At 44.9% G+C, this 27,138-nt stretch overlaps 1 long non-coding RNA gene across 1 annotated transcript in view; it reads right to left on the reverse strand.

Annotated features, from left to right (window-relative positions):
• LOC132345059 (uncharacterized) overlaps positions 1-27,138 on the reverse strand; it is a 49,119-nt gene that overhangs the window by 14,242 nt on the left and 7,739 nt on the right. The window lies entirely within an intron of this gene.

Raw genomic sequence — 27,138 nt, forward strand, 5'->3', positions numbered from 1 at the left:
CACCTCAACCAAGATGAGGCCCGATTCCACTGCAGTGACTTGAGAGCAATCCCAAGTTCCCCCTTGCAACTCAAAAGGAGGCTTGACTCCCTTTTTGCAACTTGAGAGATTCCCTGAGATCCTCGTAACAAACCGAGAGGAATCTCAAGGCCCCCACTACAATTCAATAACACCATGTTCCCCACCACATCTCGAGATGAGGCCTGATCTCCTGTTTTGACTCAAGAGGAATCCAGAATTTCCCCTCAGAACTAGAAAGGAAGCCTGAGTCTCCTGAGGCAAATCAAGAGGTTCCCCGAGATCCCCATCACAACTTGAAAGGAACCCCAAGATTTCCTCTGCAACTAGAGAGGAACCCCAAGTTTCCCACCTCCACTTGAGATGAGGCCCAATTACCCTGAATCATTTTGAGAGCCATAATGAGTTCCCCTGGGCAACTAGAAAAGAGGGTTGTCTCCCTTTTTCCAACTCAAGAGGGTCCTCCAGATCCCAGTCACAACTTGAGATGAACCCCGAGTTGCATGCTGCAACTTGAGAAAAACCACAATATCCCCCCTCGACCCAAAATGAGGCCTGAATCCAATGCATCAGTGGAGAACAATCACGAATTCCCCATGTCAACTCGAAAGAAGGCTTGATTCCCTTTTTTCAACTCAAGAGGTTCCCTCAGAATCCTGTCACAACTGGAAAGGAACGACTAGTTTCCTGCCTTAACCCAAGATAAGGCCCAATTCCCTTGCAAGTTCTCAAGAGGAATTGAAAGTTCCTCCTCACAAGTTGAAAGGAGGCCTGACTCTCTGGAGGCAAATGAGAGATTCCCTGAGATCCCCATCACACCATGAGAAGAACCCCAAGATTCCCATCAGAACTCGAGAAAAACCACGAGATCTCCCCTCAAAGCAAGATGAGGCCCCATTCCCATGCAGCGACTCGAGAGCAATCCTAAGTTATCCTGGGAAACTGGAAAGGAGGCTTGACTCCTTATTTGCAACAACAGAGGTACCCTAGTTCCCCGTCACAACTCTAGAGGAACCCTGAGCTTCCCACTGCAATGGGACAAAAAGACACAAGATCCCACCTCAACCGAGATGAGGTCCAATTCCACTTCAGTAACTCGAGAGCAATCCCAATTTCCCCTTTGCAACTCGAAAGGAGGCTTGGTTCCCTTTTTGAAACTCGAGAGGTTTCTCCAGATTTCCATCGCAACTCGAGTGGAACCCCGAGTTTCTCGCCACAATTTGAGAAGAACCCCAAGTTCTGCACCACATCTTGAGATGAGGCCCAATTTCCCTGCTTCGACTTGAGAGAAATCCCGAGTTCCAGCTCACAACTCAAAAGCAGGCCTGACTCCCCTGAGGCAAATAGAGTGGTTCCCTGAGATCCCTGTCACAACTCAAGAAGAGCCCCGAGATTCCTGTCACAACTCTAGAGGAGCCCCGAGTCTCCTGCCTCAACTTGAGATGAGGCCTGATTCCCTGAGTTCCCCCTCACAATTGGAAAGGAGACCTGACTCCCATGAGGCAACTTGACAGGTTCCTGAGATCCCCGTTGCAACTCGAGAGGAACCCTGATATTCCCATTGCGATAGGAAAGGAACACAAAATTTCCCACCTGAACTCGAGATGAGGCACAATTTCCCTGCAGCACCTTGAGAGGAATGACGAGTTCCCCCTTGAAATTCAAAAAGAGTGTTGACTCCCTTTTTGCAAATCGAGAGGTACCCTCAGATCCCCATTGCAACTCACGAGGAACCCCAAGCTTCCTGCTGCAACTCCAGAAAAACCACAAGATTACTGTAAACACGAGAAGAGGCCTGATTCCATGGCAGGGACTTGAGGTCCTTCCCAAATTACCCCAGGCAACTGGAAAGGAGGCTTGACTCCCATTTTGCAACTCGAGTGGTTGCCCAAGATCCCTGTCACAACTCAAGAGGAACCCTGAGCTTCCTGCTGCAACTCAAGATGAGGCCAGATTCCCCTGCAGCACCTCAAGAGGAATTCTGTGTTCCCACTAGCAACTCAAAAGGAGGCTTGACTCCCTATTTGCAACTCGAGAAGTTCCCACAGATCCCTGACACAACTCGAAATGAACACCGACCTTCCCAAGGCAACTCCAGAAAAACCACAAGATTTCCCCTCAACCCGAAATGAGGCCTGATTCCACAGGATCGAGTCGAGGGCAATCACGAGTTTCCCCAGGCAACTGGAAATGAGGCTTGACTCTCATTTTGCAACTCGAGAGGTTCCCTCAGATCCCTGTAGCAACTGGAGAGTAATCCTGAGCTTCTTGCCACAACTAGAGAAAAACCACGAGATCCACTCTCAACCCGAAATGAGGCCCATTCCCGTTCAGTAACTCGAGAGCATTCCAGAGTTTCCCATCGCAACTCAAAAGAAGGCTTGACTAGCCTTTTGCAACTCGATACATTCCCCCAGATCCCCATAGCAAATCTAGATGAAACCTGCCCATCACGCCACAACTCGAGAAAAACCAGGAGATCTCCCCTCAACCTGAGATGAGGCCCATTTCCCCTTCAGTGACTCCAGAGAAATCCTGAGTTCCCCATAGCAACTCAAAAGGAGGCTTGACTCCCTTTTTGCAACTCGAGGGGGTTCCTCCAGATCCCCATCACAACTCAAAAGGAGACCTGACTCCCCTGAGACAAATTGAGTGGATTCCTGAGATCCCCGTCACAGCTCAAAAAAAAAACCCCAAGATTTCCGTCACAACTCGATATAAACCTCAGGAATCCTATTACAACTTGAGAAAGGACCCGAGTCTCCTGCCTCACTTCAAGATAAGGCTTGATTCCCCTGTAAAACCTCTAAAGGAATCCCGAGTTCCCCCTCACAACTGGAAAGGAGACCTGAATCCCATGAGACAACTTGACATGTTCCTTGAGATCCCCATCACAACTCAAGAAAAACACCGAGTTCCCCACCTCATGTTGAGATGAGGGCCGATTCCCCTGCTTCAACTAGAGAAGAATCATGACTCTCCACTCTCACCTCAAGAAGAGGCCTGTCTCACATACTGCAACTTGAGAGGAACCCCAAGGTTCCCGCAGCAAGTCGAAAGGACACTGAGTTTCCCACTGCAACTCGAGATGAGGCCCTATTCCCCTGCAGCCAAGAAAGAGGAAACCTGAGGGGGCCCTTGCAACTCTAATGGAGGCCTGAGGTTCCCTGAGATCCCGTCGCAACTAGAGAGTAACCCTGAGCTTCCTGCTGCAACTCGAGAAAATCCACGAGATTCCCCCCTCAACCTGAGATGAGGCCCCATTCCCCTGCAGCACATCCAGAGTAACTCCGAGTTCCTTCTCACAACTTGAAAGGAGGCTTGAGTTCCTTTATGAAACTCCAGAGGTTTCCCAATACCCATGGCAACTCAAGAAGAACCCTGAGTTTCCCACTGCAACTCAAGATGAGGCCCAATTACCCTGCAGTGACTCCAGAGGAATCGCAAGGGGCCCCCTGCAATACAAAAGGAGGCCTGACTCCACTGTGGCAACATGAGAGGTTCACTGAGGTCCCCATTGCAACTCAAGAGGAACGCCGACCTTCCGGCCAAAACTCAAGAAAAATCATGAGATTTCCCCCTCAACATGAGATGAGGCCTGAATCCCTTGTGGCTCCTGTTGCTGCTGCTGCTGCTAAGTCGCTTCAGTCGTGTCCAACTCTGTGTGACCCCATAGACAGCCCACCAGGCTCCCCCATCCCTGGGATTCTCCAGGCAAGAATACTGGAGTGGGTTGCCATTTCCTTCTCCAATGCATGAAAGTGAAAAGTGAAAGTGAAGTCACTCAGTCGTGTTCAACCCTCATAGACCCCATGGACTGCCACCTACCAGGCTCCTCCGCCCATGGGATTTTCCAGCAAGGGTACTGCAGTGGGTTGCCATTGCCTTCTCCTGGAACCTCGAGAGCAACCCTGAATTCCTTCTCGAAACTTTAAAGGTGGTTTGACTCTTTATGCAACTCCAGAGGAGCCCCAAGTTTCTCACCTCAACTCGAGAAGAGCCCAGTGTTCCCCACCTCATCTTAAGATGAGGGCCTATTCCCCTGCTTCGACTCTAGAGGGAATCCTGACTTGCCCCTTGCACCTCAAGAGGAGGCTTGTCTCACCTATTGCAATTGGAGAGGAACCCCATGATTAATGCCACAAGTGGAAAGAACTCTGAGTATCCCCTCAACTCGACATAAGTCCTGATTCCCCAGCAGTGACTTGAATGGAACCCCGAGTTTCTCCTCGTAACAGTAAGGGAAGTCTGACTCCCATGTTGCACCTGTAGAAAAAGCCCAAGTTTCCTGTCTCAGCTCCAGAGGTGGCCTGAGACCCCTTTTACAACTCGAGAGGAAAGCAAAGTTCCATGCCTCAGCATGAGATGAGTCCTGACCCCCTGTTGAAACTTGATAGGAATCCTGAGATCCCTGTCCCAACAGGAAAGGAATACTGAATTTCCCTCCTCAATTCGAGATGAGGCCCTATTCCTCTCAACTAGAGAAGAATCCCGAGGTACCCCTTGCAACTCAAAAGGAGGCCTTACTCCACTGTGTCAACACGAGAGGTTCCCTAAGATCCTGGTCATAACTCAAGCGGAACCCCGAGGTTCCAGCCACAACTCGAGAAAAACCATGAGATTCCTCCCTAAATGCGAGATGAGGCCCGATTTGTCTGCAGCAACTCGAGAGCAATCCAGAGTTCCCTCTTGAAACTTGAAAGGAGGCTTGACTCCCTTTATGCAACTCCAGAGGATCCCCAAGATACCTGTCGCAACTAGAGGGGAGCCTGAGTTTCCCACCCCAACTTGAGAAGAGCCCTGTGTTCCATACTTCATTTCGACATGAGGGCCGATTCCCTTACTACAACTCAATTCCCTTACTACAACGAGGAATCCTGACTTTCCCCTCGCACCTGTCTGACTAATTGAAACTTGAGAGGAACACTGAGGATCCTGCCACAAGTCAAAAGGACACTGAATTCCCTCTCAACTCGAGATAAGGCCTGATTCCCCTGCAGTGACTCGAGAGGAATCACGAGGTTCCCCTCGCAATTCAAAAGGTGGCCTGACTCCCCTGAGTCTACCCGAGTGCTACCCTGATATCCCCATCACAACTCGAGAGGAAACCCAAGCTTCCACCTGCAACTCGAGAAAAATTACAAGATCCCCTCTCAACCCGAGATGAGGCCGGATTCCACTGAAGCGACAGAGTGCAATGCCCATTTTCACATCACAGATGGAAATGAAGCTTGATTCCCTATTTACAAGCAGAGAGGTTGCCTCAGATCCCCGTCACAACTCGAGAAGAAGCCCAAGTTTCCAACCGCAATTCGAGAGGTACTCTGTTTCTGGCCACAACCCAAGAAGAACCACGTGTTTCCACCAAATCTCAAGATGAAGGCCAATTTCCCTGTTTTGACACTAGAGGAATCCCGAGATCCCCCTTGCAACTTGAAAGGAGGCATGATTCCCCTGAGGCAACATGAGCAGTATCCCGAGAACCCCTTTACAACTCGAAAGGAATCCCGAGATACTCTTCCAAACTTGAGAAGAATCCGAGATTCCCACGTCAACTCCAGATGAGGCCAGATTCCACTGCAGTGACACAAAAGGAAACACCAGTTCCCCATTGCAACTCAAAAACAGGCCTGACTCACCTGAGGCAACAGGATAGGTTGCTTCAGATACCCGTCTATACCTGAGAAGAAGCTAGAACTTCCCGCTGCAAATGAAGAAAAACCATGAGATTCACCCCTCATCATGAAATGAGGCCCGGTTCCCCTGCAGGGCCACGAGATCAACCCTGAGTTCCCTCTCGCAACTTGAAAGGAGGCTTGACTCCCTTTATGAAACTCATGAGGTCGAGATACCCATCACAACTCTTGAGGAGCATTGAGTTTCCTGCTGCAATTCAAGATTAGGCCCTATTCCAACTCAAGAGCAGTCCCAAGGGGTCCCTTGCAACTTGAAAGGAGACCTGACTCCACTGTGGAAACATGAGAGGTTCCCTGAGGTCCCCATCACAACTTGAGAGGAATGCCAAGCTTCCTGCTGCAACTCAAGAAAAATCACGAGATTCCCCCCTCAACATGAAATGAGGCCCGATTCCCTTGAAGAACCTTGAGAGCAATACCGAGTTTCCTCTCAAAACTTAAAATGTGGTTTGACTCCCTTTGTGCAACACCAGAGGTTCGCCGAGATAACTGTCACAACTCGAGAGGAACCCCAATTCACACTGTAACTCGAGAAGAGCCCCGTGTTCCCCACCTCATCTCGAGATGAGGGCCGATTCCCCTTCTTCAAATCTAGAGGAATCTCGACTTTCCCCTTGCACCTCAAGAGGAGGCCTGTCTGACCTATCACAACTTAAGAGGAACCCCAAGGTGCCTGCCGCAAGTTGAAAGGTCACCAAGATCCCCCTCAACTCAAGATAAGGCCTGATTGCCCTGTGGTGACTCGAATGGAACCCGTAGTTTCCTCTCACAACACAAAGGGTAGTCTGACTCCCCTGTTGAACCTCTAGAAAAATCCCCAGTTCCCTGCCTCAATTGGACAGGAGACCTGACACCCCTTTTACAACTCAAGAGAAAAATGGAGTTCCATGCCTCAACAAATGAGGCCTGACTTCCCTGTTGAAACATGATAGAAACCCCAAGATCCTTGTCGTAACTGGAGAAGAACCCTGAGTTTCACGACTCAACTCGAGATGAGGCCCTATTTCCCTGCAAGAGGAATCCCTAGGGGCCCCTTGAAACTCAAAAGGAAGCCTGACTCAACCATGGCAACATGAGAGATTCACTGAGTTCCCATTAGCAACTGGAGAGGAACCCTGAGTTTCCTGTAGCAACTCAAGAAAAACAATGAGATTACCCCCTCAATGTGAGATTAGAAACCATTTGTTGGCAGCACCTCGAGAGCAATCCTGAGTTCCCTCTCAAAACTTGAAAGGACACTTGACTCCCTTTATGCAACTCCAGAGGTTCCCCAAGATACCCATTGCAACTCAAAAGGAACCCCGTGTTTTGTGCCACAACTCGAGAAGAGCCCTGTGTTCCCCACATCATCTCAACATGAGGGACAATTCTGCTGCTTCAACTCTAGTGGAATCCCAACTTTCCCCTTGCACCTCAAGAGGAGTCCTGTCTCAACTATTGCAACTCAAGAGGAACCCCCAGATTAATGTCACAAGTGGAAAGGACTCCAAGTACCCCCTCATCTTAAGATAAGGCCTGATTGCCCTGCAGTGACTCGAATGGAACCCCTAGTTTCCCCTTGTAACAGGAAGAGAAGTCTGACTTCCATGCTGCACCTGTAGAGAAAGCCTCAGTTCCCTGCCTCAACTCAACAGGAGGCCTGACACCCCTTTTACAACTCTAGAGGAAACAGGACTTCCATGACTCAACACGAAACGAGTCCTGACTCCCCTGTTGAAACTTGATAGGAATCCTGAGATCCCTATCGCAACTGGAGAGTAACCCTGAGTTTCCCGCCACAACTTGAGATTCCCTTGCAGCAACTTGATAGGAATCCTGAGGCACCCATTGCAACTCGGAAGGAGGCCTTCCTCCACTGTGGCAACACGAGAGGTTCCCTGAGGTCCCAGTCACACTGAAGAGGAACTCCATGCTTCCAGTCACAACTTGAGAAAAACGAAGGGATTGCCCTCTCAATGTAAGATGAGCCCCAATTCGTCTGTAGCACCTCAAGAGTAATCCCAAGTTGCCTCTCAAAACTTGAAAGGATGCTTGACTCCCTTTATGCAACTCCAGAGGTTCCCCAAGATACCCATAGCAACTTGAGAGGAATCCCAAGTTTCCTGCTGCAACTCGAGAAAAACCCAGTGTTACCCACCTCATCTAGAGATGAGGGACGATTCCCCTGCTTCAATTCGAGAGGAGTCCCTACTTTCCACTCTCACCTAGAGAGGAGGCTTGTCTCACTTATAGCAACTCAAGAGGAACACGGAGGATCCTGCCACAAGTTGAAAGGACACCAATTTCCCTCTCAACTCGAGATAAGGCCTGATTCCCCTGCAACAACTCAAATGGAATTCTGAGCTTCCCCTCACAACACAAAAGGAGGCTTGACTCCCCTATTTCATCTCTAGAAAAAGCCTGAGTTCCCCATCTCAACTCAACAGGAGGCCTGACATCCATTTACAACTCTCGAGGAAAGTGGACTTCCATTCCTCAACAGGAGATGATGCCTGACTCCCTTGTTTGAAACTCGATACCTTCACAACTGGAAAAGAACCCTGAGTTTCCCTCCTCAACACGAGATGAGGCCCTATTCTCCTGCAGCGACTCTAGAGGAATCCCGAGGTGCCCCTCACAACTCGACAGAAGTCATGACTCCTCTGAAGTAACCCAAGCGGTACCCTGAGAACCCCTTCGCAACTGTAGAGGAACCCCGAGCTTCCTCCCACAACTCAAGAAAAATCACAAAATCCCCCCTCAACCGGAGATGAAGCCAGATTCCACTGCAGCGACCAGATTGCAATGCCGATTTCTACCTGGCAACTTGATATGAGGCTCGACTCTCTGTTTGCAACTAGAGAGGGTGCCTCAGATCCCTGTCACAATTAGAGAGGAAGCCCAAGTTCCCTGCTGCATCTCAAGAGGTACCCCGAGGTTTCTGAGACAACTCAAGAAGAACCCCATGTTCCCACCAAATCTCAAGAAGAAGGCTGATTCCTCTGCTATGACACAAGAGGGATCCCGAGATCCTCTTCACAACTTGAAAGGAGGCATGACTCCCCTGAGGCAACCCGGGTGGTACCCTGAGATCCCTGTTGCAACTCTAGAGGAATCCTGAGATACTCACCACAACTCAACAGGAACATCGAGTTTCCTACCTCAAGTCGGGATGAGAGCAGATTCCCCTACAGGGACTTGAGAGGAAACCACAGTTCCACATTGCAACTCAAAAAAAGGCCTGACTCACCTGAGGCAGCAGGATAGGTTCCCTCAGGTCCCTGTTGCAACTTGAAAGGAAGCCACAGCTTCCCACCACAACTGGAGAAAAACCGTGAGATTCACCCTTCATCGTGAGATGAGGCCCAATTCCTCTGCAGTGCCTTAAGAGCAATCCTGAGTTCCCTCTCAAAACTTGAAAGGAGGCTTGACTCTCTTTATGCAATTCCAGAAGTTCCCTGAGATACCCGTTGCAACTTGAGAGGAATCCCAAGTTTCCTGCTGAACCCAGTGTTCCCCACCTCATCTCAGGATGAAGGCCGATTCCCCTGCTCAAATTCGAGAGGAGTCCCAACTTTCCACTCTCACCTCAAGAAGAGGCTTGTCGCACCTATTGCAACTCGAGAGGAACTCCAACGTTCCTGCTGCAAGTTGAAAGGACACAGAGTATCCTGCCGCAACTGGAGATGAGGCCCTATTCTCCTGCAGCGATGTAAGAGGAATCCCGAGGGGCCCGTTGCAACTTGAATGGAGGCCTGACTCCACTGTGGCAACATGAGAGGTGCCCTGAGGTCCATGTCACAACTCGAGAAGAACACTGAGCTTCCTGCCACAACTCGAGAAAAATCACGAGATTCCCCCCTCAATGCGAGATGAGCCCTGATTCATCTGCTGCACCTCCAGAGCAATCCTGAGTTCTCCTTCTAAACTTGAAAGGAAGCTTGACTCCCTTTATGCAACTCCAGAAGTTCCCCAAGATACCCAACGCAATTCAAGAGGAACCCCGAGTTTCCCTCTACAGCTTGAGACGAGCCCTGTGTTCCCCACCTCATCTCCAAACGAGGGCCTATTCTCCTGCTTTCACTAGAGAGGAATTCCGAATTTCAACTCGCATCTCAAGAGGAGACCTGTCTCACTTATTGCAACTCGAGAATAACACCAAGTTTCCTGCTGCAAGTCAAAAGAACACCTAAAGAACTCCCCCTAAAGTCGAGATGAGGCCTGATTCCGCTGCAGTGACTTGAATGGAACCTCTGAGTTTCCCCTCAAAACACGAAGTGAAGTCTGACTCCCCTGTTGCCCCTCTAGAAAAAGCCCGATTTGTCCGCCTCAACTCAACAGGAGGTCTGACATCCCTTTTACAACTCAAGAGGAAAGCGGAGTTCCATGCCTCAAAATGAGACGAGGCCTGACTCCTCTGTTGAAACTCAATAGGTATCCCAAGACGCCTGTCGCAACCGGAAAGGAACCCTGAGTATCCTGCCTCAACTGGAAATGAGGCCCTATTCCACTGCAGCCACTGGAGAGGAATCCAGAGTTGCCCCTTCACAATTCAAAAGGAGGCCTGACTCCCCTGAGATAAATTGAGTTGTTCCCAGAGATCCCCATCACAACTCAAGAGGAACCCCAAGATTCCCATCACAACTCTAGAGGAATCTGGAGAATATTGTTAGAAATTGAATGAAGACCCAAGTTTGCTGCCTCAACTTGAGATAAGCCTGATTTCCCAGCAGCACCTCAAAAGGAATCCCGAGTTCCCCCTCACAACTGGAAAGGAGACCTGACTCCCATGAGGCAACTGGACAGGTTACCTGAGATCCCCGTCACAATGCGAGAGGAACCCTGAGATTCCCATTGTGACAGGAAATGAACATCGAGGTTTTGGCATCAACTCGTGATGAGGCACAATTTCCCTGTAGCACCTCAAGAGGAATCCTGAGTTCTCCTTCGAAACTCGAAAGGAGGGTTGAATACCATTTTTCAACTCGAGCGGTTCCCCAGGCTCCCTCTCGCAACTCGAGAGGAACCCCGACTTTCCTGATGAAACTCGAGAAAAACCCAGCGTTCCCCACCTCATCTCAAGATGAGGGCAGATTCCCCTGCTTCGACTTGAGAGGAATCCCGACTTTCCCCTCGCATCAAAAGAGGAGGCCTGTCTCACTTATGGCAACTCAAAAGGAACCCTGAGATTTACTGCCACAAGGTAAAAGGACACCAAGGTCCCCTCAACTCAAGATAAGTCCTGATTCCCCTGTTTCGACTCTAATGGAACCCCCAATTTCCTCTCACAACATGAAGGTAGGTGTGACTCCCTTGTTTAATGTTTAGAAAAAACCCATGGTCCCTGCCTCAACATTACAGGAAACCTGACACCCTTTTTACAACTCCAGAGGTAAGCAGAGTTCCATGCCTCAACAGGAGACGAGGCCTGACTCCCCCGTTGAAACTAATAAGAACACCGAGATCCCTGTTGCAAATGGAGAGGAATCCCGAGTTTCCCGCCTCAACTCAAGATGAGGCCCTTTTCCCCTGAAGTGACTCGAGAGAAATCCCAAGGTGCCCTTTGCATCTCAAAAGTAGGCCTGACTCCCCTGAGCCACACTAGAGGTTCCCTGAGGTCCTCTTCATAATTCGAGGGGAACCCCAAGCTTCCAGCCACACCTCAAGAAAAACCACGAGATTCCCACCTCAATGTGAGATGAGGCCTGATTCCCCTGCAGCATCTTGAAAACAATACCGATTTCCCTCTCTCAACTCAAAACGAGGCCTGGATTTCTTTTTGCAACTCTAGAGCTTTCCTTGAGTTACCCATCACAATTTGAGAGGAACCCTGAGTTTCCCAAAGCAACTGGAGAAGAACCCCGTGTTCCCAACCTCATCTCAAGTTGAGGGCCAATTCCTCTGCTTTGACTTGAGAGGAATCCTGACTTTTCCCTTGCATCACAAGAGGAGGCCTGTCTCACCTATTGTAATTTGAGAGGAACCCTGAAGTATCCTGCTGCAAGTCAAAAGGATACTAAGGTCCCCCTCAACTCGAGATAAGTCCTGATTCCCTTGCTTCGACTCCAGTGGAACCCCAAATTCCCCCTCACAACACAAAGGGAAGTCTGACTCCTCTGTTGCACCTCTAGAAAAAGCCCGAGATCCTTGCTTCAACACTACAGGAGGCCTGACACCCTTTTTACAACTCCAGAGGTAAGCGGAGTTCCATGCCTCAACATGAGATGAGGTTTGACTCCACTGTTGAAACTAATATGAACCCCAAGATCCCTGCCGCAACTGGAGAGGAACCCCAAGTTCCCCGCTTCAACTTGAGATGAGGCCGTATTCCCCTACAGGGACTTGAGACGAATCCAAAGGTGCCCTTCACACTCGAAAGTAGGCCTGACTCACCTTGTCCAACATGAGAGGTTCCCTGAGCTCCTCGTCGCAACTCGAGAGGAACCACGAGGTTCCTGCCACACCTCGAGAAAAACCACGAGATTCCCCCCTCAATGCAACATGAAAACCGATTCCCCTGCAGCCACTCGAGAGCAATCCTGCGTTACCCCTCAAAACTTGAAAGGAGGCTTGACTCCCTTTATGCATCTCCACAGGTTCCCCAAGACACCCGTTGCAATTTGAGAGGAATCCCTTGATTCCTGCTGCAACTCGAGAAAAGCTCCGTGTTCCCCACCTCGTTTCGAGATGAGGGCAGATTCCCCTGCCTTGACTCAAGAGGAACCCCGACTTTCCCCTCGCACCTCACGAGGAGGCTTGTCTCACCTATTGCAAGTCAAGAGGAACCCCGAGGTTCCTGCTGCAAGTCAGAAGGACACCAAGTTCCTCCTCAACTCAAGATAAGTCCTGATTCCCCTGCAGGGACTCGAATGGAACACTGAGTTTCCCCTCACAACACGAAAGGAGGTCTGACTCCTCTAGAAAATGCCTGAATTCCCTTCCTCAATCTGACACCCCTTTTACACCTCAAGACAAAAGCAGAGTTCCATGCCTCAATACGAGATGAGGTCTGATATCCCTTTTACAACTCAAGAGGAAAGTAGAGTTCCATGACTCAAAACAAGACAACATCTGACTCTGCTGTTAAAACTCAGTAGGAAACTGTCACAACTGGAGAAGAACCCCAAGTTTCACACCTCAACTAGAGATAAGTCCCTATCCCCCTGCAGAGACTATAGAGGAATCCCGAGGTTCCCCTTGCAACTTGAAAGGAGGCCTGGCTCCACTGTGTCAACACGAGAGGTTCCCTGAGGACCCTGTCTGAACTTGAGAGGAACCCAGAGCTTCCTGCCACAGCTGGAGAAAAACCATGAGATTCCCCACTCTACTCGTGATGAGGCTCTATTCCCCTGCAGTGACTCAACAGCAATCCTGAGTTCCCTCTTGAAACTTGAAAAGAAGCTTGACTCTGTTTACGCAACTCCAGTGGTTCCCCAAGATACCCGTTGCAACTTGAGAAGAACATTGTGTTCTCCACCTCTTCTTGAGATGAGGGCCGATTCCCCTGCTTTGACTTGAGAGGAGTCCTGACTTTCCCCTCGCACCTCAAGAGGAGGCCTGTCTCACCTATTGCAACTCGAGAGGAGCCCCGAGGTTTCTGCTGAAAGTTGAAAGGACACCGAGTTCTCCCTCAGTTCAAGATAAGGCCTGATTCCCCTACAGTGACTCAGATGGAACTCTGAGTTTCCCCTCACAACACGAAGGGAGGTCTGACTCCCCTGTTGCACTTCTAGAAATAGGTGAGATCCCCGCCTCAACTCGACAGGAGTGACATCCCTTTTACACTCTAGAGGAAAGTGGAGTTACATGACTCATCAGGAGATGAGGCCTGACTCTACTGTTGAAACTCAATAGGAACCACCGAGTTCCCTGTTGCAAAGGAGAGGAACCTTGAGTTTTATGCCTCAACTCGAGTTGAGGCCCTATTCCTCTGCAGTGACTTGAGAGGAATCCCAAGGTTCCCCTTGCAAGTCAAAAGGAGGCCTGACTCCCCTGAGGCAACATGAGAGGTTCCCTGAGGTCTTCCTCTCAACTTTAGAGGAACACCAAGCTTCCTGCCACAACTTGAGATAAACCATGAGATACCCCCCCTCAATGCGAGATGAGCCCCAATTCCCCTTTAGTGACTTTAGAGCAATCCCATGTTCCGTATCACAACACAAAAGGAGGCTTGACCCCCTTTATGCAATTCCAGAGGTTCCTGAGATATCCATCGCAACTCGAGAGGAACGCTGAATTCCCGTCGAAACTTGAGAAGAGTGCATGCTCCCCACCTCATCTCAAATTGTGGGCCGATTCCCCTGCTTTGACTTGAGAGGAATCCTGACTTCCCCTCGCACCTCAAGAGGAGGCCTGTCTCACCTATTCAACTCGAGAGGAACCCTGAGGTTCCTGCTGCAAGTTCAAAGGACACCGAGCTCCCACTCAACTCTGGATTATGTCTGATTCCCCTGAAGACATAACCTTAACCTTAACTTCTAACCCTAACCTTAACCCCACTCAAATGGAACCCTGAGTTCCCCTCACAACACGAAGGGAGGTCTGACTCCCCTGTTACACCTCTAGAAAAAGCCCGTTTCCCACCTCAACTTGAGATGAGGCCCTATCCCCTATGGAGACTTGAGAAGAATCCCGAGGTGCCCATCGCAAATTTAAAGGAGGCCTGACTTCCCTGAAGCACAAGAGACATTTCCTGAGGTCCCCATCACATCTCAAGAGGAACCCCAAGCTTCCCAGTGCAACTCGAGAATAACCATGAAATCCCCCCTTCAACGCTAGATGAGACCCCATTCCCCTAGAGTGACTCTAGAGCAATCCTGCATTCCCCCTTGCAGCTTGAAAGGATGCTTGACTCCCTTTATGCAACTCCAGAGGTTCCCCGAGTTACCTGACACAAGAGAAAAGCCTCGTGTTCCCACCTCATTTCGAGATGGGGGCTGATTCCCCTGCTTCGACTTGAGATGAATCCCGACCTTCCCCTCATACCTGAAGAGGTGGACCGTCTCACTTATTGCAACTTGAGAGGAACCCCGAGTTTCCTGCCTCAACTCAAGATGAGGCCTATTCCCCTGCAGCAACTTGAGAGGAATCCCGAGGTGCCCATGGCAAGTTGGAAGGAGGCCTGACTTTCCTTGGGCAACAGGAGAGATTCCCTGAAGTCCCGGTTGCAACTCGAGAGGAATCCCATGTTTCCATTTGCAAATCGAGATAAACCATGAGATTCCCCTCTCAAAGCGAGATGAGGCCCGATTACCCTGCAGTGACTTGAGAGAAATTGTGATTTCCCCTTCCCAACAGTAGAGGAGGATTGACTCCCTTTTGTCAAATCGAGAGTTTCCCCGAGATTCCCGTCGGAACTCATGAGGAACCCTGAGTTTCCCGCCTCATCTCAAGATGAGGGACGATTCCCCTGCTTCCACTCGAGAGGAGTCCCGACTTCCCCCTCGCACCTCAAAAGGAGGTCTGTCTCGCCTGTTGCAACTCGAGAGGATCCCCGAGTTCCCCATCACAACTCAAGAGAAACCCCAAGTTTCCTGCCACAACTCGAGAGGAACCCCAAGTTCCCCATCCCAACTCAGCATGAGCCCCAACACCCTGATGCAACTGCAGAGGATTCCCAAGAGGAGCCTATCCCACCCCAACTGGAGAAGAGCCTTCTACCACAACCAGAGAGGAAGCCTCATAGCCCAACTAAGCAGGAGGCCAGCCCTGCCACAAATAGCCAGTAGCTTCCTGCATTTCACAACGAGAAAAAGCGCCCCTTCTCATTACAACCATAGAGGAGTCACCCACCTCCCAGTTTGAGAAGAGCAGTCTATGGCATCTAGAGAGGATCCCAACTGTCACAGTTGAAGAGACGTTCCCCTGCCACAATGAGAGAGGTGGCGGCAAAAGACAACTAGAGACCAGCCGATCCACAGGAAATAAAGAGCGGACACCCACTGCAATGAGAGTGGACCCCAAGCCATATCTAGAGAGTAGCCTTGCACACATTGCACTTAGACAGGGACCAGCTTGCACTTCACTACTATAGAGGACCTAAGTCTCCACCACAACTCTAAAGGAACCCAGAGCCATCCTGAGTTCCCTGCTATAATTTCACAGGATCCCAAGGCTGGCACAAGAAAAGGGGTCACTGCACCAAATGATGGAAGGGCTCTCTGGCCAAAACTGAAGCGGATTCCCTAGGTACAACTCGAGAGGTGTCCCCCAGGATATCACACCTAGAGAGAAGACCTTCTGCCTCCAATGGAGGCTAGCTCCCTGAAGGAAGTCGAGTGCTGCTGCTGCTGGTGGTGCTAAGTCACTTCAGTCGTGTCCGACTCTGCAACCCCATGGACTGCAGCCTACCAGGCCCCTCCATCCATGGGATTTGCCAGGCAAGAGTACTGGAATGGGTTGCCATTGCCTTGTCCAGGAGTCGAGTGCAGGCCCTCACAACTAGAGAGCTGCAATCCCACGAATAGAAGTGAGGAACCCATAGCACCAAAGCAGGGAAGACCTCCCGCACTGAGACATGCACACCCCAACCGGAGAGGACACAGCCACCCCCTAAGAGGAGCCCTCCACCACAACTTGAGAGGAGCCCGCTGGACATCACACCCAGAGAGGAGCCACTCTTCTGCTAATACAGACGAACCTCATACCACAAGGATAGAGAAGCTTGCACACCACCACTAGAAAGACTCAAAACTCTGGAACTACAGAGTGGACCCTGACCACAACGATAGAGTAGTCCCTTGCCAAAACAAGTGAGTAGTCACCCATCACTGCAACAAGACAGAAGCCTCCCTGACCATCCCTGCTAGAGATGAGTCACCCCAAGAGAACTCAACAGGAGGCCCCATCAAAAGTTGCCAGGAACCCTGAGTACCAACCAAGCTTGAGGTGAACCCAGACTTTCCCACCACGACTCCAGTGCAATCCTACATCCCATGATGAAAATACAGAGGGACACTGATTTCTCCTAGCACTTTGAGAGGAGCTCTCAGGCCCCTGTGGCAATTGTCAAGGAAATGCCAAGTTTTTAGCAATAACTAGAGAAGAAACCCAAGTTTCTGCTACAACTCCAGAGGAGGTTTGACTCCCCTGCTGCAACTCGAGAGGAAACACGACTTCCCCACCTCAACTGAAGAGGAGTCCTGACTCCCCTGTTGCCACTTGAGAGGTATCCCCAGTTCCCCATTGCCACTCTAGAGGAACCATGTGTTTCCCACTGCAAGCCAAAAGGAATCCGAGCTCCCCATCAACTCGAGATAAAGCCTGATTTCCCTGCAGTGACTCGAATGGAACCCCGAGTTTTCCCTCACAACATGAAGGGAGGTCTGACTTTCCTGTTGAACCTCGAGAAAAATCCCGAGTTTCTCACATCAACTCGACAGGAGACCTGACATCCCTTTCACAACTCGAGAGGAAAGTGTATTTCCATGACTCAGCACGAGACGAGGCCTGACTCCCCTGTTGCAACTTGAGAGGAACCTCGAGATCTCTGTCACAACTGGAGAGGAACCCCGAGTTTCCTGCGCTATTCCCCTGCAGTGACTCGAGAGGAATCCTGAGTTACCCCTCGCAACTTGAAAGGAGGTCTGACTGTCCTGAGGCAAACCAAGCGGTTCCCTCAGATCCCTATTGCAACTCAAGAGGAACCCTGAGATACCCATTGCAACTCAAGAAAAACCGTAAGATTTCCCCCCTCAATGCAAGATGAGGCCTGATTCCCTTGAAGTGACCTAAGAGCAATCCCGCGTTCCTCCTTTCAACTCAAAAGGAGGCTTGACTCCCTGAGGCAACCCGAACAGTTCCTTGAGATCCCCATCGCAACTCAAGAGGAACCCCGAGCTTTCCCCCACAGCTCAAGAGAAACCACCAGATTCCCCCCTCAACGTGAGATGAGGCCTGATTTCCCTGCAGTGACTCTAGAGCAATCGCGAGTTCCCCCTCACAACTCAGAAGGAGGCTTGATACCATTTTGGCAACTCGAGAGATTCCAAAGATACCCATCGCAACTTGAGAAGAACCCGGTACTCCCCACCTCATTTTGAGATGAGGGCCGATTCCCCTGCTTCCACTCGAGAGGAATTCCAACTTCCCCCTCGTACTTCAAGAGGAAGCCTGTCTCACACATGATGTGTGAGGACTGCTGACTGTATATATCCATGGAAAACCTTAATCTCCAGAAGCAGAAATAAAGTTCTGATACGTGCATTGGATGACTGACTCTACTACTCTGAGCCTTAACATTCTCTTTTTCCAAGTGGGGATTGTCATACCTATTTTTAAGAACAGCTGTGAAAATAGAATGCAAGACTAAATTCATTGGGTTTAAAATACATTCATAAAATCAAAGTCCCCTATGTGGAAGAAGTAGGGAATCAAATGATGTGAGATTATTTTCTGCCGAAACAGTTTCTTCAAAGGCTTGTGAAATTTTAAATGAGCTATGATAATCTAGTTTCAAGATAAATACAATTTTTGGCTGTTTATATCATTTTTACACTATATTTTTTTTTCTATTAAGTGAAAGATAACCAGCTATTGCTCTAATTAGTTATATTTTGGTTATTATTTGGGATCATATTCTCTTATGTTTTACTATTTGTAAGCCTCTATACAGTTTTGTGTGTGAGATAGTTTAATCTTTTCCCAGATATCTAATTAGATGTTAATATAAAGATCAATTAAAATATAAAATTAGATTTAAAGCATGATTATTTCCAAACTATAATATTAAAATTTCCCCCTAATCTTTTGCTTCTTTGTTTTTTCTTCCTTTTGCAACTTGTAAATATTTTATGTTCATGCATGTTAGTTTATCATTCTGTGGTTTCTCCTGTTGCTTCAAAACTGAGATTGCTCTCATGATACAGATCTGATAAATATTCTTTTACTTGTAGATTTTCTTTTTAGACTTTTAAAGTTTTGTTTTTGCTTGATTTGGAAGTTATTTTGTTTGTGTTTATCTTAAATTTTTTGCACAATTGATAAACATTAAGAATATTATCTCATTCAATAACATTTCAATATATACTTGATCTTGACACTATGGATTAAATCATGTTTAATGTACAGGTACACTATTTGTATTCTCTCCAATTTGGTTGCTAGTATCTGAGATCAAACATTTTCTTATTGTTTCTTCACTGTATTTATTTGGTTTATATTTTTGTCAAAAAACTAATTTAAAAAATAAAGGTCATTGCTTTTTACCCCAGTTAAAAAAAATATATTTTGTATATGGGAAACATACAAAAAAGTAAACATAAAAACTCAAAATCTAAAACACAATCCTTTTTTAATATTTGTTTTTTAAATTTATTTTTTATTGAAGGGTAATTTCTTTACAGAATTTTGCTGTTTTCTGTCAAACCTCAAAGTGAATCAGCCATAGGTATACATATATCCCCTCCCATTTGAAACTCCCTCCCATCTTCCTCCCCATCCCACCCCTCTAGTTTGATACAGAGCCCCTGTTTGAGTTTCCTGAGCCATACAGCAAATTCCCATTGGTATCTATTTTACATATGGTAATGTAAGTTTCCATTTTACTCTTACATCTCACCCTCCCCGCCACTCTCCCCATCTCCATAAATCTATTCTCTTTGTCTGTTTCTCCATTGCTGCCCTGTAAATAAATTCTTCAGTACCATTTTCTAGATTCCATATATATGCATTAGAATACAGTATTTTTCTCTTTTTGACTCACTTCACTCTGTATAAAAGGTTCTAGGTTCATCTACCTCATTAAAACTGATTCAATTTTTTTTCCTTTTTTATAGCTGAATAATATGTACTCAGTAATATGAGTAAAATGTGTGTATATGGGCCACAACTTCTTTATCCATTCATCTGTTGATGGACATGTAGTTGGCTTCCATGTTCTAGCTATTGTAAATAGTGCTGAAATGAACAATGGAATACATGTATCTTTTTCAACTTTGGTTTCCTCAGAGTGGGATTGCTGGGTCATATGGTGGTTTTATTCCTATTTTTTTCAGGGGATCTCCATACTGTCTTCCATAGTGGCTGTATCAATTTATATTCCCACCAATAGTGCAAGAACATTCCCTTTTCTCAACATCCTCTCAAGTATTCATTGTAGATTTTTTGATGATGGCCATTCTGACCTGTGTGAGGTGATATCTCACTTTATTTATTTATTTTTTTCATGGAAATTTCCTTTATTAAATGTCTGGTGATTTGTACCATCCAGAAAATATTGTCTTCATCAATTCTCTGTGGAAAATTCACTGCTTATTTTTTACTTATTTTAAATTTTATCTTGTTTATTTTTAATTGAACTATAGTAAATTTACAATATTATACTAGTTTCAGGTGTACAACACAGTGATTCAGTATTTTTACAGATTATACTCTTTTAAATGTCATCATACAATAATGGCTATAATTCTTTACCTGATACAAAATAAACTTGATGCTATTTTATACATAAGAGTTTTTAATCTATTAATCCTATACACATAATTTGTCCCATCACATTTCTGTCTCTCCTTTGGTAACCATTAATTTGTTTTCTATATCTGTGCAGTTGCTAAGTTGCTATGTCTGACTCTTTGCTATCCCATGGACTAGAGCTTGGCAGGCTCCCCTGTCCATGGGATTCTCCAGGCAAGAACACTGGAGGGGGTTGCCCTCATTGTAGTTATGATTTTCATTTCTCTAATAATGAGTGATGTTGAGCATCTTTTCATGTGTTTGTTAGCCATCAGTGTGTCTTCTTTGGAAAAATGTTTGTTTAGGTCATTTTCCCACTTTTTGATTGGGTTGTTTGGTTTCCTGGTATTGAGCTGTATGAGCCACTTGTATATTTTGGAAATTAATCCTTTGTCATTTTTTTCATTTGCTATTATTTTCTCTTATTCTGAGGGTTGTCTTTTCACCTTGCTTAGAGTTTCTTTTGCTGTGAAAAAGCTTTTAAGTTTAATCAGGTACCATTTTCTTACTTTTATTTTTATTTTATTTTTGTTACTCTGGGATGTGGGTCACAGAGGATCGTGCTTCAATTTATGTTACCAAGTGTTCTGCCTATGTTTTCCTCTAACAGTTTTATAGTTTCTGGTCTTACATTTAAATCTTTAATCCATTTTGAGTTTATCTTTGTGTGTGGTGTTAGGAAGTGTTCTAATCTCATTTACATGGCTGTCCATTTTTCCCAGCACCCTTTATTTAAGAGGCTGTCTTTGCCCCATTGTATATTTTTGTCAAAAATAAGGTACGCATAGGTGCATGGGTTTATTTCTGGGCTTTATGTCTTGTTCCATTGGTCTATATTTCTGTTTTTGTGCCAATATCATACTGGCTTGATGTATAGTATATACTTGTATTATACTACATACTTGTAGTATAATCTGAAATCAGGAAGGTGGATTCCTCCAGCTCAATTCTTCTTTCTTAAGACTGCTTTGGCTATTCAGGGCCTTTTGTGTTTCCATATGAATTGTGAATTTTTTTTCCTAGTTCTGTGAAAAATGTGATTGGGAATTTGATAGGGATTGCATTGAAACTGTAGATTGTATTTGGTAGTATAGTCATTTTCATATTCTTCTTACCCAGGAACATGGAATATATCCCCATCTGTTTATGTCATCTTTGATTTGTTTCATTAGTGTCTTATAATTTTCAATGTACAGTTCTTTTGCCTCCATAAGTAAGTTTATTCCTACATATTTAATTATTTTTGTTGTAATGGTGAATGTGATTGATTCCTTAATTTCTCTTTCTGATTTTTCATTGTTAGTATATAGAAATGCAAGTAATTTCTGTGTATCGATTTTGTATCCTGAAACTTTGCTAAGTTCACTGATTAGCTTTGGTAATTTTCTGATGCTATCTTTAGGGTTTTCTATGTACAGTATCATGTCATCTGCAAACAGTTAGAGCTTTACTTCTTCTTTTCCAATCTGGATTCCTTTTATTTCATTTTCTTCTCTGATTGCTGTAACTAGGACTCCCAGAACTATGCTGAATAATAAAGTAGACATCCTTGTCTTGTTCCTGATCTTAGGCTGAATGCTTTCAGTTTTCCCACCATTGAGAATAATGTTTCCTGTAGGCTTATCATATATGGCCTCTACTATGTTGAAGTAGGTTCCTTCTATTCCCAGTTTTTGAAGGGTTTTAATCATAAATGGGTGCTGAATTTTGCCAAATGATTTTTTTGCATCTGTTGAGGTTATCACATGGCATTTATCTTTTCATTTGTTAATATGGTGTATCACATTGATTGATTTACACCTATTGAAGAATCCTTGCATCCCTGGAATAAACCAAATTTGATCATGGTATATGAGCTTTTTGATGTGTTGCTGAATTCTGTTTGCTAAGATTTTGTTGAGGATTTTTGCATCTAAGCTCATCAGTGATATTGGCCTGTAGTTTTCCTTTTCTGTGTTGTCTTTGTCTGGTTTTGGTATCAGGGTGGTTGTGGCCTCATAGAATGAGTTTGAAAGCGTTCCTTCCTCTGCAATTTTTTGAAAGAGTTTTAGAAAGATAGGCATTAGCTCTTCTCTCAATGTTGGATAGAAATCTCCTGTGAAGCCATCTGGTCCTGGGCTTTTGTTTTTTGGGAGATTTTTTATCACAGTTTCAATTTCAGTGTTTGTAATTGGGTTGTTCATAATTTCTATTTCTTTCTGGTTCAGTCTTGGAAGATTGAACTTTTCTAAGAATCTGTCCATTTCTTCCCAGTTATCCATTTTATTGTCATATTGTTGTTCATAAGTCTCATAATCCTTTTCATTTCTGCATTGTCTGTTGTAATCTCTATTTTTTCATTTCTAATTATTTTGAATTGTTTCTTCTCTCTGCTTTTCTTGATAAGCCTGGCTAATGGTTTGTCAAATTTGTTTATCTTCTCAACAAACCAATTTTAAGTTTTATTAATCTTTTACTATTGTTTCTTTCATATCTTTATGATTTATTTCCTTCTACTAATTTTGGGTTTTTCTTTGTTCTTTTTCCAGTTGTTTTAGGTTAGGGGATGTCTATTCAATATTTTTCCTGTTTCTTGAGGTAGGATTGTATTGCTAAAAACTTCCATCTTAGAACTGGTTTTGCTGCATCCCATAGGTTTTGAGTTGTCATGTTTTCATTGTCATTTGTTTCTAGAAATTTTTTTATTTCCCTTTTGATTTCTTCAGTAACCTGTTGGGTATTCAGAAATGTGTTGTGTAATCTCTATGTGTTTGTTTCTTACAGTTTTTTTCTTGCAAATGATACCTATTCTCATAGCTTTGTGGTTGGAGAAGATGCTTGATACTATTTCAATTTTCTTAAATTTACTGAGGCTTGATTTCTGACCCAAGATGTGATTTATCCTGGGAATGTTCTATGTGGACTTCTGCATTTGGATGGAATGTCCTGAAGATATCAATGATATCCACCTCATCTAGTGTATCATTTAAGACTTGTGTTTCTATATTAATTTTCTGTTTTGATGATCTGTCCATTGGTGTGAGTGGGTGATAAAGTCTCCTACTACTATTGTGTTACTGTCAGTTTCTCCTTTTATGTATGTTACTGTGTGTCTTATGTATTAAGGTGCTCCTATGTTTGGTGCATAGATAGTTACAATTGTTAGGTCTACCTGATGGATTGATCCCTTTATCATTGTATAGTGTCCTTCTTTATCTCTTGTAATATTCTTTATTTTAAGGTAATTTTTTGTCTTATATGGATTGTTACTCTACCTTTCTTTTGCTTCCCATTTGCATGGAATATATTTTTCCATCCTCTCACTTTCAGTCTATATGTATCTTTAGGTCTGAATTGAATTTCTTATAGGCAGCATATATATGGGCCTTGTTTTTCTATCCATTCAGCCAGTCTGTGTCTTTTGGTTGGAGCATTTAATCCATTTACCTTTAAAGCAATTATTGACATATATGTTCCTATTGTCATTTTCTTAATTGTTTGGGGTTGATTTTGTAGATCTTTTTTTCTTTTCCACAGATTCCACAAGTTATAGCATTATGTGAGATTAAAACAAATATCCAAAAACAATAAACCAAAAAGGAATCCCAGACAAATGGCAGTTACAAAATCAGGCAAATAAAATCAGTATCTCTTGACTATATAAGTCCCTTTAACATTTGTTGTCAAGCTAAATTTTCTTGTCTGTAAAGCTTTTTAGTTCTCCATTAATTTTGAATGAGATTCTTGCTGGGTAGAGTAATCTTGGTTGTAGATTTTCCCCTTTCATTACTTTAAATATATCCTGCCATTTCTTTCTGGCCTGCAGAGTTGCTGTTGAAAGATCAGCTGTTAAGCATATGGGGTTTCCCTTGTATGTTACTTGCTGTTTTTCCGTTGCTGCTTTTGGTATTCTTTCTTTGTGTTTAGTCTTTGTTAGTTTGATAAGTATGTGTCTTGGTGTGTTTCTTCATGGGTTTACCATGTATGGGACTCTTTGTGCCTCTTGGACATGATTGACTATTTTCTTTCCCATATTGGGGAAATTTTCCTCTGTAATCTTCAAACATTTTCTCATATGTTTTCTTTTTCTGTTCCTCTTCTATGACACCTATAATTCAAATGTTGGTGCATTTGATATTGTCCCAGTGGTCTCTGAGACTATCCTGTTTTTTTTTTTTTCCATTCTTTTTACTTTATTATGCTCTACAGAAGTTATTTCCAACATGTTATCTTTCAGCTCACTGATTAGTTCTTCTGCTTCAGATATTCTGCTATTGATTCCTTCTAGAGTATTTTTAATTTCAGTAATCAGGTTGTTTGTCTCTCTATGTTTATTCTTTTATTCTTCTAGGTCTTTGTTAATTGATTCTTGCATTTTCTCCACTTTGTTTTCACAGTTTTTGATCTTTTTACTATCATTATTCTGAATTCTTTTTCAGGTAGTTTGCCTACTTCCTCTTAATTTATTTGGACTTCTGTTTCTAGTTTATTCCTTCATTTGTGTAGTATTTCTCTGCCTTTTCATTACTATTTTTAATGTATTGTGTTTGAAGTCTCTTTTTCCAAGTCTTCAGTGTTGAATTCGTTCCTTCTTTTGGTTTCCTCCCTCCTAAAGTTGATCCAGAGGTTTATGTAAGCTTCGCATAGGGTGACATTTGTGCTGAGTTTTTTTGTTAGTTTTACCTCTGATGGGCAAGGCTGAGTGAGGTGGTAATCTTGTCTGTTGATGGTTGGGTTTATATGTTTGTTTTGTTTGTTGTTTAGATGAGGTGTCCTGCACAGGGTTCTACTGATGGTTGGGTGATGCCAAGTCTTGTATTCAAGTGGTTTCCTTTATGTGAGTTCTCACTATTTGATACTCCCTAGGGTTAGTTCTCTGGTAGTCTAGGGTCTTGGAGTCAGTGCTCCCACTTCAAAGGCTTGGGGCTTGATCTCTGGTCAGGAACAAAGATTCCACAAGTGGTTTGTTATAGCATTACATGAGATTAAAACAAATATCAAAAAACAATAAACCAAAAAGGAATCCCAGACAAATGGCAGTAACAAAATCAGGCAAATAATGCTTAAAATAGTGGAATATATACATATACACGCATATACACTCATAAGCAAAGCCAAAATAGTCCAAGAAAAATAAGGTAAAGTAGATTGACCCAGCGAACAAAGGAAATAATTATATTTGCCAGTTTAGAACAAAACTAATTAAAGCATAAACTGGAAAACAACACTAGAGCAAGGTGTGAAGTGTGGAGAAAGCAATGAAAACAAAACTAACAAACATGTTGAGAGGAAAGGAAATAAAAGAAAAGAATAGACTGGCAAAGTTGAATAGAGGTAGATGAAGATTTATATACATTAAAGACTAACTGCAAGGGAAAAAGAACAGTAGGAAAAGCAAACAAAGGAATAAATGTAGAAGAAATATAATAGCTTTAAAAATTAAGACTTAAAATTATAACAAAGAGAAAAGAAAAAGAGATAAAAAGGAAGAACAACAACAACAAAAAGAAACAAAGAGGAAATCTCCACAGAACTGCAAAATAAGCAGAGGTTTTTAACAATAATTGTGACTGAATATACACATACACAAGTAAGCAAAATCAAAACAGGCCAACAAAAATAAAGTATAATAAATTGACCTGGTGAACAATGTAAACCAAAAATTAAACCTACCAGTTAAGAACAAAACTAACTAAAGCGTGAACTGGAAAACCAAACTAAAACAAGGTGCTAATTGGGGGATAAAGCGATGAAAACAAAACTAACAAATATGTTGAGAGGAAAGGAAAGAAAAGAAGAGTTATGGCCCTATCAGAGTCTTTTTTTGAGCCTCTTGCACCTGGAAATCAGAAGCCCTCTATCAATCTTTCTCCGTAGCTCTGCCTGTTCAGGTACTTAGAAACTCCCTAGCCTGGGGTCCTTCTATGTTGTTTGAAACATCAGGCACATGGAGGACACCCCCCCCCACCCGGCTGGTATCCTTCTCTGTAGATTAGCTTATCAGGCACTTGAAGGGGCACCCTGGGTGGGGTCCTACTCTGTTGTGTGGCACATCAGTCACTTAAAGGAGTACCCTGGGTGGGTGCATCAGGCATTTGATGGGCCAGCCTCTCTATTGTTCAGCTGCTGATGCTGCCAGCTGGGGAGACAGAGGCTATGGTGATGGGTCCACCCTCTATGTGTGACTCAGCAGTATTGCCTTGCTTCCATGGCTGCCCAGCTTCCCTCCACAGGCATTTCCCACCACCATCTCCTCCCTTACATCCCCTCGATCTGTCTCTCCACAGTCAACAGCAGCCCTCACCCTGGGTTTGCTCCACAATCCCTAAACTCCAGCTCCCACCTGCTGTGCCTTCTGGGGACCTACGTCCCTGTTTGGGGTATGTATAGCTGTGGGAAGAACTGTCTGCTTCTCATTCCATTTAGGACGCCAGAGATCAGCTGTTTCACTCTCAACCTTTATTGTTTCTCCTCTGACTCAGACAATTGCCGTGATGTGGGCATTGGACCTCTGCTTCAGTTCCTCCACCCACTGAGGGCAGGTCCAGTCCTACTAACACTCCTGTTTTCCCCCCTAGTTCCTTTGTCCTACCGAGTTTTGTGTGGTTCTATATATTCTTTTCTGCTGGTCTGGTACTCCTGTTCATTCTCAGCTGGTGTTCTGCATGCGCTTGTGTGTCTGAAGGTGCATTCCTGATGTATCTGTGGAGAGAGATGTACTCCACATCCACCTCTTCCACTGCCATCGTGTTCTCTAATATTTGCTATATTTCAAATTTGTTATATGTAATTTTTAGTGTATGGAATTTTATGTTTTTAGTTTATGAAGTTTTAGATGTACCATCATCTATAAGATTGGGGCAATACTTTACTTATAGAGTTGTGAGGATTGAACAAACTTAAATGTATGAAGCATCGAGCAATGCTCAACATACAGTATTTCGTGAATATTAACTGTTACTTTTTAACTTACATGGATGGAAAATTTTGTGTTTTGTTAAACATTATATACAAC

Source organism: Bos taurus, chromosome 4, assembly GCF_002263795.3.
Source record: "Bos taurus isolate L1 Dominette 01449 registration number 42190680 breed Hereford chromosome 4, ARS-UCD2.0, whole genome shotgun sequence".
Classification (NCBI taxonomy): domain Eukaryota; kingdom Metazoa; phylum Chordata; class Mammalia; order Artiodactyla; family Bovidae; genus Bos; species Bos taurus.